We start from the raw sequence: 15,566 nt of genomic DNA on the forward strand, positions 1-15,566 counted from the left end.
CAAAAGCGATTCCAATGATCCAAAAATGTGAATCCTTCTCCCGTACACCAGCTCCTCAGCCATGCATTCATCTGCTCTATCCTCCTATTCCTGCCCTCACTAGCTTGTAGCACTGGGAGTAATCCAGATATTACTACCCTTGAGGACCTCCTTTTTAAATTTCTGCCTAACTCTCTGTAATCTCCCTTCAGAGTCTCAACCTTTTCCCTTCCAATGCCGTTGGTTCCAATGTGGACAATGACCTCTCGCTGTCCCCTCTTCCCCGTGAGAACATTCTGCACCCTCTCTGAGACATCATTGATCCTGGCACCAGGGAAACAACACACCATTCTGCTTTTTCTCTGCTGGCCACAGAAACGTCTGTACCTCAGACTACAGAATCCCCTAACACAATTGATCTCTTGGAAGTCAATGTACCCCTCGTTGCATTAGAGCCAGTCTCAATAGCAGAAACTTGGCTGTTCATGCTACGGTCCCCTGAGAATCCATCAACCCCTACATTTTCCAAAACAGCATACCTGTTTGAAATGGGTATATCCACAAAAGACTCCTGCCCTAGGTACCTACCTCTCTTACCCTTCCTGGAGTTAACCCATCTATGTGACTGTATCTGAGACTTTCCCCCCTTCCTATAACTGCCATCCATTACATCCTGTTGCTGTTGCAAATTCCTCATCGCTTCTATCTGTCTCCCCAACCGATCCACTCGATCTGATAAGATTCGCATCCAACTGCATTTATGGCAGATTTAACCCGCATTAACACTTAAACTCTCTTTAAACTCCCACATCTGACAAGAAGTACATATCACTGCAAAGGCCATTTTTGCTCCTTCACAATCTCCAGACCCAGAAAAAACACCGTCTTATTCCTCTACAAACACAGCGCCAGGTTAAATTAATAGCTATGGCTTATGTTTTAAGTTTAATCAAGGGACTTATCTCCAAAAACATATAATCAAGAAAGGATCCACTATACTCACTACTGCAGCCTTTCTCTTGGACAGACTTAAAACAACAATTAACTTATCTGATTCTGTGCTGTGAACTTCACCCAACAGTTCCTCCAAGATTAGTTGTGAATTTCACTGTGTGTTAATTTTCCCAGATGCACTCCGATGTCCAGCGATACATGAATTCAAACAGCAAAGGCAGTAACTGTGCAGATTTTCTTTCTTTTTCTCTCTCTCTCTCTCTCCTGCACTGTCCTCACCATATGCTTCATTTGTCTGCTCTTCTCCCTTTTAAACTGCTGTTGTTTTGACTTTTTTTTCCAAAGTTCCAAAACAATGCAACAGCATATAAAACAGTATTTGCTGCTCCTGGAATTCGAGAAAATCACCTCCAACACCTAAAATACCTCAAAAAAAGGAGCAGCTCTTACAGACAGAAATTTTTCCCATCCTCCATCTAGAATTACCCAGAATCCTCTAGATCAGGATGGTGTTGACATAGTGGTGATGTGTTGCTTGTCTAGCAATCCAGAAGCCTCATGCTAATTTTCTGGGGACATGGGCTTGAATCCCACAATGGCAGATGGTAGAAATTTGTATTCATTAAAGCATAAATCTGGAATTAAGAAGCTTGGCTAAAAGCTGCCATGTAACCACCATGAATACTACCTCAGAGATTTGAGCTCAAAATCTAGACAGACATCAGTACCAAGAAAAAGTGGATCATTAAAGGAGTCAAATCCACAACCCCCTGACTCAGAGTTGTAACTGATCCAAGAGGAAGTTCCTGACCTTACTCTAGAACTTGAGTAGACAATTTTCCAACATTTAGGCTAATCACAGGATGGAGCAAATTACAAAAGGTCAAACCAGGTTTGAATTGTGCTCATGGTGGACAATTTTGTGATTGCTACAGCCCACGCAGTATTTCTTAATTTTTTTTTAGGTTCATGTGATACGGGCTTTGCAGGCTAGGCCAACATTTTTATTGCCCATCCCCAATTTTTCCTCCAGGCAGTTAAGAGTCAACCATATTGTGGGTCTGGAGTCACATTTACACCAGGCCAGGTAAGGATGGCAAATTATTTTTCCCGAAACGGCATTAGTGAACCAGATGGGTTTTACAACAATCAATAGCGATTACGTGGTTGCCATTAGTCTGGCTTTCTGTTTTCCAGATTTTGTTTTATTAAATTCAAATTTTCACCATTTCCCATTGTGGGATTCAAACCCATGACTCCAGAACATTAGCCTGAGGTTCTGGATTGCTAGGTAAGTGACAATACCACAATGTCAACACCACCCTGATATCAATGGAAGAACATGAGTTGGCCAGAGGTCATGGTCGTCTGTACTGTCTCTCCCAAGGCACTCCAAATAGTCCATGTGGCCTTGTTTTGAATCAGCGTTGGGCAAACAAACTTAAAGTGTTCCATCTTTCAAACAAGACTTTAAATTAAGGCCTCTGTTTGATCTTCTCACATAAAATGCAAAAGTTCATGTCCCCCAGTTTGAACAGTATGAAAGCTTTCTCCTATGTCCTGACCTGTACTAATCTCTTAACCATGATAACAGAAAGAAATTACTTGACCATTATAGTTTATTGCAATTTAGGGGATCTTTTGCATGTGTGACATCATAGCAGTAACTAACATCAAGAGCATTTAATTGGCTCTGAAGCGCACTCGGACATCCTGCGGTTCTGAATAGAACTACATAAATGAAATTGCTTTTATTTCTTTTCTTTTAGTGATATCCTTTGGAATTCAATATCAGCATTCCATTTGATAAGGAACATGCAGTATATTAATGACTGAGATCAAAACATTCCGTCAGAGACAAGTAACAAAATTCAACAGCATTTTGTTTACAAAGCAGAAAATTGAGAATAGACATTAAAGAAAACTATTCAGAATGGCTACGATAGGAAATTCTGTTCTTCAAGGTTCTGGGATCATTGTTGTTCATTACTTAGAGAAACAATTTAGACATGGGGATGACATCAAACTGTGGTCATATAGTTAACAGCAGAGGGCTATGACAAAATTCAAGAGTCATTTTAAAACCTGAAGAAAGGATGTATAAATGGAAAATAAACATTAACCTAAACCAAGTGTGAGGTGCTATATTTTGCTAGGAAAATAAGAATGCTTCATGTTCCTTGGAAAATAAGTATCTTCTAAATGGAGTGGAAGATAGAGAGACCTGGGGTTACAGGTTCACAAATCACTAACTGTAGGTCGTTAAAAAAAAGAGTTTACTTCCTGAGGACTAGACATGAAAAGCAGAGCAGTTATGTTAAACCTGGACAGACTTTGTTTAATTCAGACTTGGAATACTGCTATACTCCTGGTTTCCATGAACAATCCTTGATTCTATATTATTGAAGTAATATTGAGGCATTAGAGGAGGTGTTAAGAAGATTTACAAAGACTGATACAAGAACTCAGTGGTTATGACTATCAGTAAATATTGGGCAGGAATGACGGCGGCCTCCCAGCAAATGAAAATGGCAAAAGACATAATTCTTCGTGGCGATTTGAGACGGCAACAGCAAGGATATCCTCCCGGAGTTTGGGGCTAGCAGCTGCAGCAGACTCTTGGGGATGGTGGAGCCGACAAGGTGACATTTGTGGCCAGAGCAGGATTCTTGACACAGCAGCGGCCTGGTCTGGCAGAGGAGCCAGGGATTTCTGGTTGCAGTATGCACTGAGTGGGGACTTTCTGGCACTGGCAAGGCGGCAGCTGCAGCGACGGCAACATGTTATGCCCAGTATGGGGACTCCTGGCGTAATCAAGGCAACAGCATAGCCAGGATCTCCTTGTTGCGATTGCAGTGAACCCAGAATGGAGATTATTAGTTGTGAGTGAAGTGGCTGTGGCAGGGGAGTTGGAGACTCCTGGTTGCGGGCGAGCATGGTTTCAGAATGGGACTTGGCACGGTAAGGTAGGGCAAGTGGCAAAGAGATGATACTTAGAGAGTAGCTAATTCTATGCTGTTGAATTTGAAATTGTTGCTTTATAAAGTACAAGGAATGGGAAGCTGACTATGTATGATGAAGGCAGCACTTTGAAGACATTTTTCATCAAGAGTCCATTGCTGATGAGTGCTTTGAACTCCATTCCAAGTTAGACAAGAGCTCAGAACTGGAGTATCTGCACTCCAGTTGTGCTGATACAGTACAGCTACAACACTATCATCTTGAATTTGTTTGATTTATTTATTGTATATTTTGTTACAAAATATAGTGAAATAGTGTCACCACCCTCCAGCACCCACTATCAACATTCAGGGCTTAGCATTGACCAGAAAGTGATCAGGACCAATTAACGTGGTTGCAACAGCAGGTCAGAGACGAATTCTACAGTGAGTAACACAGCTCCTGACTACGCAAAGGCTGGCCACAAGCTCCAGAAGTCCAAATCTGGAATATGATGGAATACTGCCCACGAGCCTGGATGAACACAGGTTCAACAGCATTCAGAAAGCTTGACTTGACCTAGGACAAGGCTGCTCTTGTGATTGGCACCTCATCCACCACCTTCAACATTCAGTCCTTCTACCACCAATTCAATGGTAGAAATATGTACCATGTACAAGATGCACTGCACCAATTCAGTACAGCTCCTTCAACTACACATTCCAAAACTGCAATCTTTTCCACCAAGAAGTCAAGGGCAGCAGATGCATGGGAACATCATAAGCTGCAATTTCCATGATTCTGAACTATATTACCACTCCTTCACTGTTGCGGGCTCAAAATCCTAGAATTCCCTACATAATAGCATTTGGGTGTACTTACACACCATGGATCAGAGAGGTTCATGAGGAAGAACACATCACCTTCTCAAAGGCAATTAGGAATGGATAATTCAAATCAGTGATTCTCACATTATGAATATATAAATATAACATCAAACCGTTCTGAGCTACAAAATATGTGAGCTATGCTAATGTTAATGAGTTTACGCCAGAAAAAGACACCGTTGACATGATTTTCACAACTTGCCAACTGGAAGAAAAATATTGTTAACAACATCAATCCTCTACATACATTTTTTTTTGATGAGACAAAGGCCTTTGACCTTGTAAATTGTGAGGCACTCAAAGATTCTACTAAAGTATGGAAATACTCCAAAACTCACCACCATCCTTTTCCATTTCAGACACTGCTGTGGTTAAGACAATAGTCTAACAGGAATATGTCACTGTCCTATCTCTTTCTTCAATCTTCCAAACTGCCATGTTCCACTTGGAATGCAGCTTATTTATCGAGTGACTGCAAAATACGTAATCTCAGATGACTCCAATCAAAACCTAAGACCATCCAGACTTCACTGAGCTCCAAAACTGTGATTATGTAAGTGCTATATCAGAAATGGATCTTCAAGAGTATTGTCAATTTTTTTCATCAAGTATGATGGGACTTACATTCAACATACTGAAGGTCAAAGTTATTCATCTGCTAGCTCCAAATGCACACACTCTAGCCCCATTGACTAGGACTCATGCTGGCTCCCTTTAAAATGGAACACTTACAGCACCTTGAAAGTTATCTTTGACAGAATAAATACATTGATAACAAAATACGCAAAATCAACTGGTGCATTTGTGGAAGCAAAAGTTTGAAGATCACAACATTAAAACAGAAGCCAGGTTCACAGTCTACCATGCAGTCAAGCTTCCCACCTTACAGTGCGGTGTTCAATTTATAGGAGACATCTTAAAGCACAAAATCGAACCAACAATTCTGCCTGTAAAAATCTTGAATATCAAGTGGGCACACCTTTCAAAAGCAGCACCACTAGCATTGAGGCCTTGGTAGTTCACCATCAGGTTGAAAACATTGATTGGAAGTCAGGTCTTATTTTTCCACTCGTCAGGCTAAATATATCAGAGGACAAAAGAGCTTCAAGGATTTGCAGAAATCCAACATGATGAAACTCAAAAAGGACATCAACTCCTGAGGTATCATTACCCTGAACCAAAACAAATGAAACCTGTGGAAGGATGCGAACATTTTGGGAATCAACCAAGAAAGAAATGAAGGTGAAAAGCAGTCACAATGAAAAGAACGAGATATGACAAACTAATAATACGTGACCAGACATCCCACATAACAATCTAGATTTTATGGCTCTACATGCCATAAAATCTAGATTTCAATTTGACCTTTTCATCATCTTTGGACTCATGAAGACAATTATCCCCATCTGCATGGAATAATCAATACTGACAATGAACAGCCAATTAAACAATGCATATAAGATACAACTGTGAATATTTTCACTTGTCTCAAAAGTGAGGTAATATCAGCAGCCAGATTATCAACTAGAAACCTGGTATGTCTGGATGCAGGATCGGATCTAACAATAGAATGCAACAATATTTTCTCTGGACAGAATATATTAAATAGTAGGACATTGAGTAATCACATTTCCTTAACTGGCCTTTCAAATTATTATTTCTGTCTTTGCTCTAATTCTCAGCAGAACTCTGCCAAGTGAGAAGATGCTATAGAGAATATTTATCTCAGGGTGAAAAGGCCCTCAATGTTCCATTCTGATTCATCTATAATTTTTAAGCAGAATAATTGAATAATTCACCCATTCAATAACCTCACCTCAAAATAATTTGTGAAGGATCTTCATATTGACTTTGCACTTGTTGGATCAACTGCAAAACAGCATGAGTCCTCACCAGATAGATAGTATTGACTGACAGCACCCCACTGCCCCACCCCACTGCTCCCCCCAAAAACACCTATCAACAAATTAAGTTATTTTCTGGCAGAAGGAGCAAATATGTTTGCTTAAATAATGAGCAATTATTACATTTACTATCCAAGAGCAATTTATCATTCCTTTCCAAATGTTCATTTTCCACCTCTTTCAAAGGGATTCTAATATTTTCCCTGCTGCTAATGGCAAGGTAACAGCATGTAGCAGCATGGCCTTCCAGGTCTGCTGTTTTCCTCTTCCTCCCTTATTAAAGTGTTACATTTTCTACTTACCAGCCCTCAAAATTTTTTCGATAATCTATAGAATTTTAAAACATACACATTAATGCATCCACTGTGTCTCTGGCTACCTCCATCAGCTTTGTGGCATGTAGCTTATCTGATCCAATCAGTTTACAACTTTCAATCCAATTAACTTTTCAGCTACTTTTTTAACAAGACTAAGTTATTTTAGTTCTTCAGTTTCACAAGACCCTAGGTTGCCTAGTATTTCTGTTAGATATTCTGTATCTTTTTCTGTGAAGACAGATGAAAAGTAACTATTCAGCTTCTCCACCATTTCCCTGTTCTCCTCTATAAATTCTCCTTGCCCCACCCGTAATAGGCCCACATTTATCCTAGTTAATCATTACCTTTCCATGTACCTAAATAAATGTTTACAGACTTGCTTTGAGTTCCTCACTAGTTTGCATTCATACCTCCTTTCCTTTTGAATTCAGTTTCTTGGTCCTCCTTTGCCAGATTCTAAATTGTCCCAAATCCTCAGGCTTACTACTTTTTGTGGCATCCTTCTTTGCCACTTTCATTTTTCTAATGCACTGTTTAGCTTACTTTTTTAAGCGAAGTGTGAATGGCGTTAAGTTTTTTTTAAGGGATTCTTGCCATATTTTACCAAACCTGCCTCATTAACTACCTACCCTGCCACTATGGCATCCTTCACGTGCTGTTCTATCCCTATCTTACAATGCACCATTCCCAAAATATCTCATCACTCACCAGATGTCTACCTAAAAACCAGCATCCTTGGGACCTATGCCATATTTAAAAAAACAGTTGTGCACCTGCACAGGCACTGGCATTCCGAAGCTGCCTGTTTGTTTATGGACATTTTTTGAAGGGGAAGATTACTTTATAATTCTCCAACTGGAGATCTTGGTTGAGGAGGTGGTGCAAGGGAGAGGAGCCCTCTTACTGGAGGACAAGCAGAGGAGGCTGTGCGACCGGGATGCTGGCAGCCTGGTCAGCAGCCACCATCTCGACAATTCAGAGGAACGGCCAGCAATGTCATAAGAAGTTAATGACCTTCTCCTCTGCAACAGGTTAAGTGCCACCCTCCTCTCTGTGACCTCACATTCCTACTACACCCACCTCTCACTAGGGCTCATGCTCTAGCATTCTCACTGCTGCCCATAGCAGCTCCATCACTCATTCTCACCTGCCCCAATCTTCCATGTCATTAACCTTTGCACTGCCTTCTCACTCCCTTGGAATATCGCACCTCCTTTCAACTATCTTTTGTAGCATGAACAGCTTTCCCACCAATTTTCAGCTCATTATTTTAATTTTCTTATTTTTCTGTCGTTCCAGAAGACAGCACACAATAAAACAAAAAGAACCCAGATGGATGGAGTGGTGCTAGACATTAGAGTCCTCATCGCCTACAACGACAAAATCCTGGCCCTTGCTGGAGAAGATCAGGACTGCTCCTGCAGGATAGACAAGACAGCCATGTCCCAAAAACCAATTAAGTCCCATCTCTCACGTTAAACCCACTGTCAGTCTCATTCATTACACACCACTTCTAACCACTGGCTACGATGCCTTCTCTCTGTTTTTCTTGACGGTACTGCCAACATCTTCACTACCAACATGGAGAAATGGCCAGCTCCACCAAAGAACACCTGCTCGACCTCCGAGGATGACAGCAGGGGACTTGAGAGGAAGCATTGACAAGGCTGCCCCTGTACTCACCACCAGCTTAAATACTGATGTCTCCATGAAAATAATGGACTTAGAAAGTGTGGGTACACAATCTGGCAAGCAGCTCATTGTGACAGCTCCACAGTTCACTGAGGAAGAAATACCCAGGTCATTGGTACCCAGAGACCTGCTGGAGCCCAGGTTCCTGCTCAGCAGGAGAGGACCTGCGATGTCAGCAATCACAAATAGGTGCCTCCATTTATTTTGGAGTGGGTTGTTTCCCTAAACTTTGTAACATGGCTGCTTGCTTGCTGTACATGGAGTAATATAAATCAGATGCTCTCTCTCCCCTTGATTGAGCACTGACGACCGCTAAAGTCAGCTACCTGGTTGTGTGACTGTGCTAGCTGGCAAAGCAAAGCAATAAAAGGCATGAGAGGAATGATGTCGGCATATAGTTTTTGCTCAGTGAACAAACACTAAAATAGCAAACAAACAGCCCCAAACTGGAGCCTGGTCGAACATGTAAGCTGGGTGCATGTCCTTGTATGCAAAATGTCCGAGCTGGAACCATTTAATGCAAGTCTATGCTTCTTGAACACCCTGCAAGTCAATTACAGAGATGCCATGCTAGTTGTGAGGGGTTGGCAATGTTATGGATGAGGAATGCTTGTGCCAATTGGATACAAAATTAGCTTAATGGCAGGAAACAGAGCATGATGGTTGACGGTGATTTTTCAGTTGCTCTCCTGGAGGCCTGTGACCAGCAGTATTGCACAGGGGTCTGTGCTAGGTCCTCTTTTATTTGTCATTTATGTAAATGATTTAGATGAAAATATAGAAGGCATGGTTAGTAAGATGACACCAAGATTGGTGGTATAGTGGACAGTGAAGAAGGATTATTCAAGATTACAAAGAGATCTTGATCAATTGGGTCAATGGGAGGAGAACTGGCAGATGGAGTTTAATTTGAATAAATGCATGGTACTGTACTGTGGTAAAACAAACAAGGGCAAGACTTATACAATTAAAAGCAGAGCCTTAGATAGTGTTGTAGAACAGAAAGATCTCGTGGTTCAGGTACATAATTCTTTGAAATTTGCATCACATATAGGTAGGGTGGTTAAGAAGGTACTTAGCATGCTCGCCTTCATTGCTCAAACCTTTGACTACAGGAGCTATGTTGTGATTGTAGAGGATATCGGTGAGCCCTCTTCTGGAGTACCGTGTCCAGTACTGGTCGCCCTGTGATCAGTAGGATATTATTAAGCAGGAGAAGGTTCAGAAGAGATTTACCAGGATGTTACTGGGAATGGAGTGTTTGAGTTATGGGGAGAGGCTAGATACCCAGCAATGTTTTTCACTGGAGCACAGAAGGTTAAGGGGTGACCTTAGGAACTAGTTTAGTTTGACATCATGGCCAGTATGGACTGGTTGGACCAAAGGCTGTTTCTGTGCTGTATTAATGACTATGTCCTGAGGAGCTGTTTGACCTTAAGCAACATGGCGATCCTTTCAAGAAAGTGATGAGCTAAAGTCACCAAGTAACCACTCTGATCTCCTTGCAAATATTTCTCAGCATCTGACTTGTTTGACTTTTGCTAAGATTGACTATTACTGAGGAAGGTTGTGGCGATAACAGAGCTTTTAACAAGCAATAATCCCCCTTACTTAGCAACTCGTCGTTGCCTAGCAAGAGCACAAGCATAAAAGATGGAGATGCTTCCAATGTCAGATCGGTTTGCTGGACTTTGCACCACAAATCTCACCGAACCGCACATTGCTTAGACCCCTGTAAGATTCTGACCAATATAATCAAGCAAAGTCAACACGGATTCATGAAGGGAAAATCATCCCTGATAAATTTATTTGAATTTGTAAAAATGGTAACAAGCACAATTTGTGGATGACACCAAAATTGATGGTATAGTCACTACTGAAGAAGGTCATCTAAGATCACAAAGGGATTTGGATCAATTCAACCAGGCTGAGGAGTGGCATATGGTGTTTAATGTGGACAAATGCAAGGTAAAACAAACAAGTACACGACTTGCACAATTAATGGTAAGGCCCTGGGTAAAGAGATATTGGATATTTAGTTCTTTAAAAGTTGCATCATAGGGTTGGATGCATTTGGGGTTGGGACATCAGTGAGGCCATTTTTGGAGTACTGTGTACAGTTCTGGTCGCCCTACTATAGGATATTATTAAATTGAAGAGAGCTCAGTAAAGATTTACGAGATGTTGTTGGGACTAGAGGGTTTGAGTTATAAGGAAAGGCTGGATAGGCTTGCACTTTTTTCACTGGAGCACAGGAGGTTGAGTGATCTTGTAGAGGTTTATTAAATCATGAGAGGCACAGATAAGGTGAATAGCAAAGGTCTTTTCTCTCGGGTGAGAGAGTATTAAACTGGGGACATATTTTTTAAGGAGAGAGGAGAAAGATTTAAAAAGGTACTTGAAAGCCAACTTTGTCAAAGAGGGTGGGTCATGTGTGGAATAAATTAACAGAGAAAGTAGTAAACAGGAACAGTTACAACATTTAAAAGACATTTACAGCCAGAGAGTTACAGAGCATGGTAACAGACCCTTGGTCCATGCCAACCAGATATCCTAAACTGATCTAATCCTATTTGCCAGCATTTGGCCCATATCCCAATAAAGCCTTACAATTCATATACCCATCCAGATGCCTTTTAAAAGTTGCAATTGTACCAGCCTCCACCACTTCCTCTGGCAGCTCGTTCCATGCACACACCACTCTCTGCTTGAAAATGTTGCCCCTCAGGTCCTTTTTAAATTTTTTCCCTCACCCCAGAGAAAACACCTTGTCTATTTATCCTATCCATGCCGCTCATGATTTTATAAACCTCTATGAGGTCACTACTCAGCCTCCTAAGCTTCAGGGAAAACAGCCACAGCATATTCAGCCTCTGACTATAGCTCAAATCCTCCAATCCCGGCAACATCCTTGTAAATCTTTTCTGAACCCTTTCAAGTATAGCAACATCCTTCCTACAGAAGGAAGACCAGAATTAAATGCAGTTTTCTAAAAGCCAGGGCATAGGCTGCAGAACTTTGTATGATCACTTACTCATAGAGGTAGAATGTGGGAGACTGGATTGGAAGTGTAGGGGCAATGGAGGAAAAGGTAAGAATTTCCAACCCAGTTGGGCCGGGACAGAGGCATATCTGGCAATGTTGCTGAGTGATTCCAGCCAATCACGTACCTTCCTTTTGTTTTCAAAATCTAAAAGCAAAAAATGCTGGAAAAACCCACCAAACCAGCAGCATCTGTCCAGAATCTAATGAATTTTACAACTTAATCATGAATGCATTGACAAGCTCGATCACACCCACCCACAATACTCTGGGTTGTAGAATATCATTTACTAGGGATTTAATTAACGTTCTAACTTTTATCCCCCATTTCTCCAGTACAATCTTCTTATTAATACGGATTTTCTTCAGCATCTCATTCTTACTAGTTACTTGGTCCTCCAGTTCTGGAAGATTTCTTGCACATCAGTGAAAACAGGTGCAAAGTAACCTTTTAGTTTCTCTGATATTTATCTATTCCCCAATATAAATTCACCTGACCAGGCATGTCATGGACCATATTAGTTTTACCCAAACGTTTCCTCTTTACATACCTATAGAAGCTTTTACAGTCTGTTGGGATCTTTTTTTTTGCTAGATTGCATTCATCTTCCAGTCTCTCTTTCCTTATCAGTTTCTTGCTCTTTGTTTGTTGTTTCTAAATACCTCCAAATCCGCAAATTTGCTGTTATTTCTGGCAACTTCATACACTTTTAATCTTATACAATCCTGACGTTCCTTCACTACTGTGACAGTTGGCTGGCGTTTAAGTTCTTGCACCTTAAAGAATGTATAGTTGCTGTAAGCCATGTGATAGTTGGTTAAAGACCATCCATTGCCTATTTACAGCATTTGCCAATACACTTCATCTAATTTGTGCCTCAAGTGCCTATGTAATTTCCCTTATTCAAATTTAACACCCTTGCTTTAAATTGAACTTGCTCACTTTCAAACATAACATAAATTTCTATCATGTTGTCAATCACATCCTCAAAGGTTCTTTTAAAAACTAGTCAGTTCGCCCTTTTGCATTACATAATTAGTTCTAAAATAGTATGTCTGCAAGTTGGATCCTCACACACTGCTCTAGAAAACCATCCCTAATGCACATGCAGATAATTGGCCTTCACAGCTTCAGTGTTCAATTGGTTTACCCAGTTTATATGTCGATTGAAGTCAATGATGATAACTCTGTTGCCCATGCTATATGCTTCTCTCATCTCCTGATTAATTACAGGCCCCACACAATCACTATTATTTGGTGGGACAAGTAGTTCCAACATTCAAAAGTCATTTTGATAAGTGCATGAATAGGAAAGGTTTGGACAGATTTAGGACAAGTGCAGGCAAGTGGGATTAGTTTAGTCTGGGAAACTTGGTCGGGATGGACAAGTTGGACCAAAGGGTCTGTTTCCCATGCTGTATGACTCTATGACTACACATATATGGATTTCCAAAAGGTAAGCAGATGAGGATACTTAATATAATTAAAGCCCACAATGTTGGGAATTGGAATAATGAGGGAATTTTTAGGATGACAACTACTGGAGTGCTACAGGGATCAATGCTGGGGCCACAGTTTTTTATATATATATATGAATGCCAAATGAGCGATGTGAATGCACTAGAGCCAAGTTTGCTGATGACACAAAGTTTATAGTGGAATATAGAGAGGTTAAGCGAGTGGACAAAAGCATGATACATGGAATATGATGTGAATAAATGTGAGGTTCTGCACTTTGGCAGAAAGAACAGAGGAGCTGAATATTACTTACATGGAGAAAGACTACAAGAAGCTGCAGCACAGCAGGATTTAAGGATCATTGTGCATAAATCACAACACCTTAACAGATAATACTGAAGGCAAGTGGAATATCTGCCTTTATTTCAAAGGGAGTGGAGTACTAAAATAGGGAAATCTTGCTAACACTGTACAACGCACTTGTTAGAATTCACCTAGAACACTGAACAGTTTTGGATGCTTATCCAAGGAAAGGTTTAGTGGCATTTGAGGCAGTAAAAATAGTTTTACGAGGTTGATTCTAATTATAGAGGGATTTTCTTAAGCGGAGAGGTTGAGCAAGGTGGGTCAATACCCAACTTTGGAAATGAGAGGTGACTTTATTGAAACATATAATTTTTTTAGGAAACTTGACCAAGTAAGTATATGAAGATTGCTTCTCCTTATGGTATGACCTGAGAGCATAATCTCTGAATAAAGGGATCACTCGTTTAAAACAGAGATCAGGTGGAATTTCTTCTTTGAGGGTACTGAACCTCTGTAATTCTTCACTGTAGAAGGCTTTAGAAGCTGGTTGTTAAGTATATTCAAGGATCAGATAGACAGATTTTTAATAAGTAAGGGTACCAAGGTTATGGGGAAAGTGCAGCTAAGTGTTATCAGATTAGCCATGGTCTGTTTGAATGATTGAGCTTGGCTGAATGACTTCCTTCTGCTCCTATGTCTTATTGTCTTACTATTTTTTATTCTGGTCTTACTTGATATTTACTCATTTGTTGAGAATTTAATTTTTGCTTTCTACTTTTCCCATGTCACTCAAATTTCAAAATCCCTCTCAGGTTGCCATCCCCCTATCAATGTAGTTTAAATCATATGAGGATCAATCACTACAAACCTCCTTGCAAGGATGTTAGTCCTGCTAAGCTGCAACCTGTCCACCTTGTACAGGGCACACTTGTCCCAGAACCGATCCAAATACATCAAAAATATAATGTCTCCCGTCTGACACTAGTTCTCCACCACATGCTCAAACACTCAATTCTCCTATTTCAACATTCACTAGCACACAGGACTAGAACTAATACTGAAATTGCTGCTTTTCAAAGTATTGCTGAACAAAGAGATCTTGGTGTGAGGTTCATAGCTCTTTGAAAGTGGAGTCGCAGGTAGATAGGATAGTGAAGAAGGTGTTTGGTATGCTTTATTGGTCAGAGTATTGAGTACAGGAGTTGGGAGGTCATGTTGCAGCTGTACAGGACATTGGTTAGACCACTGTTGGAATATTGCACGCAATTCTGGTCTCCTTTCTATCGGAAAGACGTTGTGAAACTTGAAAGGGTTCAGAAAAGATTTACAAGGTTGTTGCCAGGGTTGGAGGATTTGAGCTATACGAAGAGGTTGAATAGGCTGGGGCTGTTTTCCCTAGAGCATCGGAGGCTGAGAGGTGACCTCATAGAAGTTTACAAAATTATGAGGGGCATGGATAGGGTAAATAGGCAAAGTCTTTTCCCTGGGTGGGGGAGTCCAGAACTAGAGGGCATAGGCTTAGGGTGAGACCTAAGGGGCAACTTTTTTACACAGAGGGTGGTACATGTATGGAATGAGCTGCCAGAAGAAGTGGTGGAGACTGGTACAATTGCAACATTTAAAAGGCATTTGGATGGGTATATGAATAGGAAAGGTTTGGAGGGATATGGGTCGGGTGCTGGCAGGTGGGACTAGATTGGGTTGGGATATGTGGTCAGCATGGACAGATTGGACCGAAAGGTTTGTTTCCATGCCGTACATCTCTCTGACTCTATGACCTCATCCTACTTCCTAACTAAGTTATTTGTACTGACTTGGGCATGATCTCAGGCTGTTTACCTACCCACAGAAGAATGTCCTACAACATAGAATATGATAAAGACATCATGCTCCAAAGACAGATATTTGAAAGATTACCAATGGTAATAAAAACACATTTACAACATTGATTAAAGCCTTTCAACAGGGTAATAAATGACATGTTACTAATTTAATGAGTGCCAACCCATTACAATCAGCGTGGATGTTAGTACTTGCTGAGGCTTCAACTAGGGCAACATTGTTCAATGACGCAGAACACCAATGG

General features: G+C 40.8%; 1 protein-coding gene across 2 annotated transcripts in view; it reads right to left on the reverse strand.

Annotated features, from left to right (window-relative positions):
- The window catches only part of nsg2 (neuronal vesicle trafficking associated 2), an 86,323-nt gene that overhangs the window by 48,860 nt on the left and 21,897 nt on the right, over window positions 1-15,566 (reverse strand). The window lies entirely within an intron of this gene.

This window comes from Chiloscyllium plagiosum, chromosome 14 (assembly GCF_004010195.1).
Source record: "Chiloscyllium plagiosum isolate BGI_BamShark_2017 chromosome 14, ASM401019v2, whole genome shotgun sequence".
NCBI classification, from domain to species: domain Eukaryota; kingdom Metazoa; phylum Chordata; class Chondrichthyes; order Orectolobiformes; family Hemiscylliidae; genus Chiloscyllium; species Chiloscyllium plagiosum.